The sequence below is a fragment of the Ursus americanus genome, chromosome X (genome assembly GCF_024610735.1).
Source record: "Ursus americanus isolate L20-20 chromosome X, mUrsAme1.1.p, whole genome shotgun sequence".
Classification (NCBI taxonomy): Eukaryota; Metazoa; Chordata; class Mammalia; order Carnivora; family Ursidae; genus Ursus; species Ursus americanus.
The window spans coordinates 92,039,065-92,048,823 of record NC_142164.1 but is presented as its reverse complement, the minus strand read 5'-3'; the positions used below and the strand labels follow the sequence as shown (position 1 = coordinate 92,048,823).

The 9,759-nt window shown below is 40.1% G+C and overlaps 1 pseudogene; it reads right to left on the bottom strand.

The window, feature by feature from the left end:
- Positions 1-4,773: 4,773 nt before the first annotated feature.
- Positions 4,774-9,034, bottom strand: LOC123787643 (large ribosomal subunit protein uL23 pseudogene; annotated as a pseudogene).
- Positions 9,035-9,759: the final 725 nt, after the last annotated feature.

Here is a 9,759-nt window from a genome sequence, read left to right as displayed (position 1 = left end):
TTTTTGCTTTTGTTGCTTGTGTTTTTCATGTCAGATCCAAAAAGTCATTGCCAAGACACTAGTCAAGGATCTTTTTGCCTATGTTCACTTCTTGAAGTTTTATGGTTTCACGTCTTGGATTTAAGTCTTTATTCCATTTCAAGTTCATTTTTGTGACTGCTTTAGATATGGGTCCAATTTCATTCTACTACATGTGAATATCCAGTTTCCCAGTACCATTAGTTGAAAAGACTACCCTTTTCCCATTGAGTATTCTTGGCTACTTTGTCAAATATTAGTTGACCATATATCCAGGTTCTCAATTCTGTTACATTAGTCCATGTCTATTTTTTTTTTAAGATTTTATTTATTTCACTTGAAAGAGAGAGACAGAGAGGCAGCATGAGTAGGGGGAGGGGCAGAGGAAGAGGCAGAAGCAGACTCCCCCCTGAGTGTGGAGCCCCATTCGGGGCTGGATCCCAGGACCCCAAGACCATGACCTGAGCTGAAATCAGATGCTTAACCAACTGAGCCACCCAGGCACCCCAGCCCATGTCTATTTTTTATGCCAGTACCACACTGTTTTGATTACTGTAGCTTTGTAATATATTTTGAAATCAGGAAGTTCAGTGTCTCCAGCTTTGTTCTTTCTCAAGATTGCTCTGGCTATTCAGGGTCTTTCGTAGTTTCTCAGGAATATTAGGATTGTTTCTCTATTTCTGTGAAAAATGCCTTTGGAATTTTGTTAGGGATTACATTGAATTTGTAGATGACTTTGGGTAATATGAACATTTTACCAATACTAATCTTCTGAACCATGAACATGGGCTATCTTTCCATTTATTTGTGTCTTTTTAAATCTCTGTCCTCAGTGTCTTATTTTTAGTGTATGGATTTTTCACATCCTTGGTTAAATTTATTCCTATTTATTTTATTGTTTTTGATGCTATTATAATTAGGATTGTTTTCTTTCTTTTTTTTTTTTTAAGATTTTATTTATTTATTTGACAGAGAGAGACACTGAGAGAGGGAACACAAGCAAGGGGAGTGTGAGAGGGAGAAGGAGGCTTCCCGCCAAGCAGGGAGCCCGATGCGGGGCTCGATCCCAGGACCCCGGGATCATGACCCCAGCCGAAGACAGACACTTAACAGCTGAGTCACCCAGGTGCCCCGGGGCTGTTTTCTTTATTTCTTTCTCAGATATTTTGTTGTTAGTGTATGGAAATGCAACTGATTTCGTGTGGTGATTTTACTGACTGTTTTGCAAGAGAAGTACCTTTCTTTAACTCTCTTAGGGATTCTGAGGCTTCTTCAGATCTTTACTGTGGATATGCCTGCTCTACACTTATTATTTTGGAAATACTCTTAAGATTCTATACCTTTTGTCTCTCCTAGAAGCCAGGCTGGGTGCTGATAGCCTCCTGTTTGCTCACTTCTCAAGCATGTTTTTATTATATCACTGATCACTTCATGATATATTCGGATGGGAAGACTTCTCCTTCCCCCACTGGACGTGAGCTCCTTTAAGTTAGGCTTTTGTATTCTTCATCTTCATACTCTAATTTTGGACAATTCCTGACATATTATAACAGCTGATCTATAATTATTGGTGAAATAAATAAAATGAAGATTCAGAGTTATAAACAGCCTCAAACCCACAGATGCATTATCCTATGGGGATTTTTCAGAAAACTGTGGTATACATTCATTACTAATGGAGCACATTAGTAACATTAACATGTCAATGTTAATTTTCTGGAATTCAGTTTTACAGTACCTATCAAGAACTTTGAAATATTATCATTCTTTTAGCCACAAATTCTCCTAAAAAGCAGTCTTCAAGAGGAATTCACAAGGGGTGTCTGACTTGCTCAGTCAGTAGAGCATGTGACTCTCGATCTCGGGGTTGTGAGTTCGAGCCCCACATTGAGTGTAGAGAATACTTAAAAATAAAATCTTAAAAAAAATGAGATACCCAGATAAGTTTTTTTTTTTCGGTTTTAAGTGATGATTACCCAACTCTAAATAATTCAAGCAAAAGGTAGAAATGTGGGGCGCCTGGGTGGCACAGCGGTTAAGCGTCTGCCTTCAGCTCAGGGCATGATCCCGGCGTTATGGGATCGAGCCCCAAGTCAGGCTCCTCCGCTATGAGCCTGCTTCTTCCTCTCCCACTCCCCCTGCTTGTGTTCCCTCTCTCGCTGGCTGTCTCTATCTCTGTCTAATAAATAAATAAAAAATCTTAAAAAAAAAAAAAAAGGTAGAAATGTGGCTGCTCCTAAAGTTAGAAGGAATACTAAGGAAGTTCACAAAATTGAAGGAAGAGTTGTAACACCCAGGGCCCAAGGTCAGGCATTAATAACCAGAATATACCAGGACTGTCCTGGACTCCATCTATCATTTCACTTGACTTCATTCTTTAGATGGGTTTCCTCTCAATAAGAAAACATGGCCCCCAACAGCTGCAGAGTCCCATCCTCTTTGCTTTAGCAACTCCAGAGGTAAAAGAACATTTCTTCTATTCTCCTAGCATCTATCAAACCAGAAAATGTCTTAGATTAACCTTAGGTAATGATAACACCCCTTGACTAATCACTGTTTCTAAGAGAGTGTGATGGAGAGTGTTGGTGAGCCAAGACAAGGATAGTAGTTGACTAAAAAGATAAATATATTAATAAAGCATATATCTTCTGTGAATCAGAGAATTATGTTACAGTACATGCACCACATTACAATAGTAAAAATGTTAAAAACAGATTCGTAACTGTAGCAAGATGGTTAAATAAATTATGTATTGCTAGACTACAATAAAACATTATATAAACATTAAAATTGATTTTACGAAATGCTTAAGGATATGAAAAGATGGTCATGATAACATAGCAAAAACAAAAAGATATATAATATTTGTAGTAAACATACAAAAATAAAGTTCTCTGTAAAGTATAGAACTCTAGGGTATTTTACTTCTTTATCATTTTCCAGATTTTCTGAATTTTCTATACTAATCATCAATTTTACAATAAAAATATTTTAAAATACATGATAAGTTATCAGGAAATAGAGTGTCCTGGCTGATCTTTGGGCTATAAAATAAGAGTTTGTAGGCCTGGTAGAGAAGCCATATGGAAATACAATAGTGTTTTTTTACTACCATTTTTTCCTGTAGTTCCAAAGTAGTGCTTGAAGCTTGGGATTATAAGAGCTTTATGTTTGTGTTTCTTATTAGAATCTGTTATAAGTGGGCACCTGGGTGGCGCAGTCAGTTAAGCATCCAGCTCTTGATTTTGGCTCAGGTCATGATCTCAGGGTTATGGGATCGTGAGCCCTGCCTCAGGCTCCTCACTCAGTGGGGAGTCTGCATGAAAGATCCTCTCCCCCTGCTCATGCTCACTCTCTCTCTCTCAAAAAAAAAAAAAAAAAAAACCTGTTATAAGAGCATGTTGGGTGTTTTCAGAAGTTCTTCTGGAATTGAAGTTGGAGCTAAATCATCTGGGAATTAATATTCTGCTGGTAACATGTTCAAAATCAAAGCAAAATTATTTTGAAAGTGCATGTTGAAGCAAATTTTAAAATTCAGATATATTGCATAGCTAGTGACATTGCAATCCTGGATCTCATTAGCAAATGGGAACATTATGAAGCACTGAACACTTATTTTATTCTAGTTTTAGTGAGATATAATTGACAAATAAAAATTATATATATTTAAGGTCTACCATGTGATGGTTTAATATCCCTATACATTGTGAAATAATCACCACAATCAAGCTAATTAACGTATCCATCACCTCACATGCTTACCATTTTTTATGTGTGGTGTAAACACTTAAGATCTACTCTCTTAGTGAATTTTAAATATACATTATGGTATTATTAGCTATAGGCACCGTGCTGTACATTAGATCCCCAGTACTTATTCATCTTACAATTGAAAGTTTGTATTCTTTGACCAACATCTCTCCATTTTCCTCACCGCTCCCCCAGCGCCTAGCAACCCACTCTTCTACTCTGATTCTGAGTTTGACTTTAAGATTACATATATAAGGGAGATTACGCAGTATTTGCTTTGCCAAGTGTGCCAAGAATACACAGTGGGGAAAGGATAGTCTCTTTGATAAATGGTGTTGGAAAAATGGGATAACCACATGCAAAAGAATGAAATCAGATCCTTACACTGCATACAAAAATCAACTCAGAATATATTAAAGACTTATATTTAAGACTTGAAACTATAAAACTCCTAGGAAAAAACATAGGGGAAAATCTCCTTGACGTTGATCCTAGCAATGAAGTTTTGAATATGACACCAAAACCCAGGTAACAAAAGCAAAAACGAACAGTGGGACTACATCACACTAAGAAGCTTCTGCACAGTAAAGGAAACAATCAACAAAATGAAAAGGCAACCTACAGAATGGGAGAAAATATTCACAAACCATGTATCTGATAAGCATTCAGCAGTTTAAATATCAGGCTCTTTTCTATGGAAGTCTTTTCTATTCTCCCTTGGGAGAAATAATATAAAACCCCACGGGACGATACCGTAAGGTAAAAGGTATGAAAGGAGGTCAAAGAAATCAAGTGAGTTTTCAGGCAAACTCCAGAGAGAGCTAAAGGTGTTCATAATAGATCCCCTAACTATAAAATACTGACTGTAACTCTTGGCAACCACAAGAAATTCAAATTGCCTGACATTGATATCTCCATGAATTATAGTGACTTCAGGGATGGAAGAATTTGTTAAGTTCCTCAAGTATCTAGTTGAAAGGTTTTTTGAAGCTGTGAAAGTAAGTCTTAGTCATAAACACGCCTTATTTCACTAGAAACTTGGCAAAAATCCCAGCTATAAATGAGCAAACAAATGTCATAAAGATGGGAGAGCATTTAGTGGGAGGGAGTGCCTATGTGTTTATGCTAAAACTGAAGGAGTGTGTGTGTGTGTGTGTGTGTGTGTGTGTGTGTGTGTGTGTGTGTGTGTGTGAATATTTAAATAACGTTACTAGCCTGTGAAATTACCTACTTCCTACCGAGGTCGCTGATAATGCTAAGAAGAAAATCCTCCAAACACAGACAAATGAGAACTACTTCTTAGACATCTGCTTTTCAACTCTACTATGAAAAATTGAAGACATATTGGGCTTCAGGCTGAGTTATTTACTACCTCAACTCAGTGGACAATTTGCACTCCTCCACAGCAGTTTGGGTTATAAAGATCTGGTATGAGATAAAATGAAATACAGCGCAGCAGTTTTCTAGGGAAAATGCATTAGTTTTAGCTTTCAACTCTTTTGACTTGAACTCCCTTGCGGAGCTCCTATCCCCCTTTAAAGTACAGCTGCCGCAGGTCAGTGTAGGATTTTTTAAAAATCCCCCTTTCCTGGTCCTGATTTCCTGATCTTTGGGCTATAAATTGCACTGTGTTTAGGGCCTCTCCATCTCACCTCTAAATTTGGAGCATGTGTCTAGGCGAAAACAGATACAAAGCAAGCAAAAATGAAAAAACAAAACCCAAACTAAAGCATCACCCTTCATGTGTCTTTACAGTCCTGGCTTCCTTTTATAATGCATGACCTATAGTCATCACAGTCTAAGTGCTTCCTTTTATAGAGTATGACCTGTCCCATCTCCCAGCACTTGAAATCTGTTGCCGCTTTTTAATCATATTTACCCCATCCATCTCATCAATAGTTAGGTTGACCAGTTTATTTTCCCAATCTCATTGTATGATGCCTTGAAAACTAATTTTTCATGTATTTTGGCCAGTTTGGGGGTTTTGGGTTTGGTTTTGTTTTGTTGGAGGGTTTCATTTTTTTGTTTGTTTTTTGGTTTGTTGGTGTCGTTTTAGTTTTGTGTGCAAGTGTCCTTATTAAATGATCTTGGCGGGAAGCATAAGTACGGTGCCATTTTAAAAAATTCCATCCTTTACCCCTCTCATCTGACCAGAATTCGGGCTGGTAAGTTTTATTTAACATTCTCAGAGGATCATCCCTCCTTTCTCAAGCCCTCAATCAAGTCTAAGTTCAACCCACCTACAGCAGAGCAACATTCTCTTCACTGACTCTCCCACCATTTCTGTTTCCCTTTGTCAACCTGCCTTCAACAATATGGCCCCAGTCAACAATTCTAGCCCCTGGGAGTTCCAGCAGTCATAGTGGAAGCCTTGAGCATGGAGGATATGCTTTGGGACAAAGAGGTCTCTCTCAGATTGGGGTTTGCGTCTGTTTATGCAAAACCAAATGGAAAGTGGAAGAAATCATGTGAATACTTCAAGAAAATACCATAGCCTCCATTGCAGCAGCCACTGGCCGAAGACTTATGTTAGGGATATAATAGGAAAGCATGTTTCTGGTGACCTTGTGGGCTTCATTGTTGAGCCAAGGGTCAAGCGGTCGGGAAGGCCCGTTTGCAAGCGGTCAGGAACGCCCGGCCTGCCCGCCAGTTGGGAACGCCCAGCTGTTTTGGGGCAGAACACCGCTGAAACCTGATTGCTCTTAACGGTAGCCCGTGGGGCCCCTAGAAACATGTTTAAGAATAGGCCCCACTTGCTAAACGTTACATCACCTGATCCCCTGACCTTCCTCGTGATTTACCACCATCCCACGGCCTTCCCCGTGACGGTGATGCACCACTATCCCGTGACCCTCCCCGCGATGCACTACTATTCACTAGAATGTAATATGGATCACTCCCTTGATTGATTGTGATTGTAATTGCCTTTGATTGTTGCCAATAAATACGGGAGGTTGCAGCTGTTCGCGACCATCACTCGTGGCTGTCATCGCCTGCACCCACGCTCTCTTTCGCAAGCTAACCTGTCTGTGCCTTGTCCTTCTCCCCAATCCACGAATCAAGGGTGCTGCGCCTGTGGCGCTGCGGACGTGCCGCGGCACTCCATTTGTTGGATATTTCAGATAGTGTTTGAATTCGATAGGTGTGGAAGTACCTCATTGTTCCGTTTGTAGCTCACTTGTGGGAAGAGAGAAAGCCTCGAGTTCTCCTGATGTTTGTGTTCCTTATAGGGTGCTTACTGAACATAATGTCTTATTTTTATTTTTTTCTTCAGATTTAAATAACATAAACTGGATAATGGTGTATGAGGTGGGGAAGAGCTAAATATGTAATTTTATATGAGTAAAAGTACTTGACATCAAATAATCTCAGAATTAACTAGCACATTAAGCTAACATCTAGAATTTGCTATGACAAACATAAATGCCAGTTCCCAGTTGACTGTATCTTTCTTAAACATAGGATATAGAAGTTGTTTTCAACATTTGTATTCCTGAAAACACGTTGGTCACTGTGCTTCAGATGATCAGTGAATGCTAAATGGAAGAAATAAGTGGATCATTTGTTCCTGTCTTTTTTGTGGCTTTCCAAAGACTTGAGGGTTTTTTTAGCAGTATGTTACCCATTATCCATAAATTCATTAATTTATTCTCACTAGAAAATATTAGAACGACCCAGGGAACATTTGATATATTTAGCCACTGCTTTTTTCGTGTGCTCCCTCTTCCAAAAACTTTTTAATGATAAAATCGCTGAGATGGAGACAGTGTATGCTAAGGCTTTAGAATAATGTTTCCTAAGCATCCTTCAAATCTACCTCAAATAAGCCCCGTTGGATCTAGGGGGGTGATGTGTAGACATAGCTATTGTCAGCTCTGCTCCCCACAGAAGAGCAGTGAGTCTTCTGCAGAGCATTCCTGCCTCCAGCCTGCACAAAGGAAGGCTTCCGCCAGTCTGCTGTCACTTCCAGAGACCTGCCCTCCCTTCTCAGGGGAAGAACAGATCGTATGGTTAGCTCATCTTACACACGAGATGCTTGATAAGGCCATGAAGACGTAGAACTACAGGGTTTCGTTTTCATAATTACAAAGCAAGTCCCTTCAATAAAGGAAGAGAACTATGCCTTTCTGCAACTTGACAAGTAAAGATTGCTTTTCTCATCTTTTACTATCTCCAGTGTGCTTACCAATGGAGAGACGGGGCTCAAGTGTGACAGCCTTGAACTTTGACGATCACGGAGGCCAGCCTCAGGCCCTGCTGTAACTACACTGGCTAGCTGGCCAGTGTGTGCAGGGCAAGGCTAAGGGCTCGCCCTGGAAGCCATGCCAGTTTCGTGCTGTAGCATTTGGAAAAGGGAAGCTAGAGATACACAGACATTTTAAAGGCCATTAAAGATAACGAATGTATGGGGAGAGGAATACAGTGTGCTGAGAACTGTAAGAACCTTTGGTCCTTTTACATTTTGCAGTTTTTTTAATGAGAGAGCAGTAGGAAAGGGCAGGAAAGGAACACTGGTTGTTCGGCATGAACTCAGGACCAGGCTTCGGCATCAACGCTGAGTCTGAAACACCACTGCTTATTCTTTGAGGGGAGTCTGGTAAGTCTTCCACTTGGGCACATATCTCTCTGCCCTTTTTTTTTTTTTTTTTTGGTCTAGTGAAAAAGAACAAATGGTAGTCCCCTGAAGAATAAAAATAAGATGTTATTTTTATTTTATTTTTTCCATTTTATTTTTATATTTTTTGTGGTGAAAAACTTTAGATTTAGATGTAGATGTGGCCAGCTGGTCTCAGTTTCGAGGATCCCATTTTTGTTGGCAACATCCAAAGCATCATAGTCAGCAGCCAGTTGAATGTATGTCTTCTTCTCTTCCTTGGGCCTGGTCAGGATGTTGACCTTGGCCACATCAGGGTCATAGAGCTTCTTCACAGCCTGTTTGATCTGGTGCTTGTCGGCTTTGATATCCACAATGAACACAAGTGTGCTGTTGTCTTCTATTTTCTTCATGGCTGACTTGGTAGTCAGGGGCCACTTGATGATGGCATAGTGGTCAAGCTTTTTTCCTCCTGGGGGCGCACTTTCAAGGATATTTGGGCTGCCTTTGGAGATGCAGCGTCTGGGGCTGTGGGACTGTAGGTGATGTGCAGATCTTCAGTTTTTTCTGACTGTGGATGGCTTTCAGCACCGCTTTCGTGGCCTTCAAAGCTCTTGCTTTGGCTTCAGCTTTGGGAGAGGCCAGGGCTTCCTTCTTCACCTTCGGTGCCATGTTCGTGAAAGGGGTATTGTTTTCCATTTCAAATTATGGTAGTACTGGGGCGTCTGGCTGGCTCAGTCAGAAGAGCATGCGACTGTTAATCTCAGGGTCCCGAGTTCAAGCCCCATGTTGGGGGTAGAGATTATTTAATAAGTAAATTTTTAAAAAATATTTTCAAAACTTACGGTAGGGGATGCCTGGGTGGCTCAGTTGGTTAAGCGTCTGCGTTTGGGTCAGGTCATGATCCTAGGGTCCTGGGATCGAGTTCTGCATCAGGCTCCTTGCTCACCAGGGAGCCTGCTTCTCTCCCTGCCTGCCCTCTCCCTGCTTGTGCTCTCTTTCTCTGACAAATAAATAAATAAAATCTTAAAATAAAATGAAATTTAAGAAGAGGTTTCCATTATTTAAATAAATAATAAAAAATTATGGTAGTACTTAAGTATTACCTTTTAGGCTCTAGTCTTCCTTAGCCTTTTACAGACTATAAAAACTAAGAAATACTACTGTTAACTTCCCCAGAAAAATCAGTAACCTGGTGTGGTGTATAAGTGAGGTACATACTGTCTTTGAGGTGAGGGTATGAGAAAAGGAAAAATAATGGAGGCATAAGAAAAACGAGTTTTAGTAAGTGGCCTGAGAGATAGCTCAGAGTTGTAGCATTTTCTGTAAGCAAGTGGTGTGTCTGTGTTGTCAAAATACAAAGGAGGTTCACATATCAATCCCTGCCCAGACAGCGA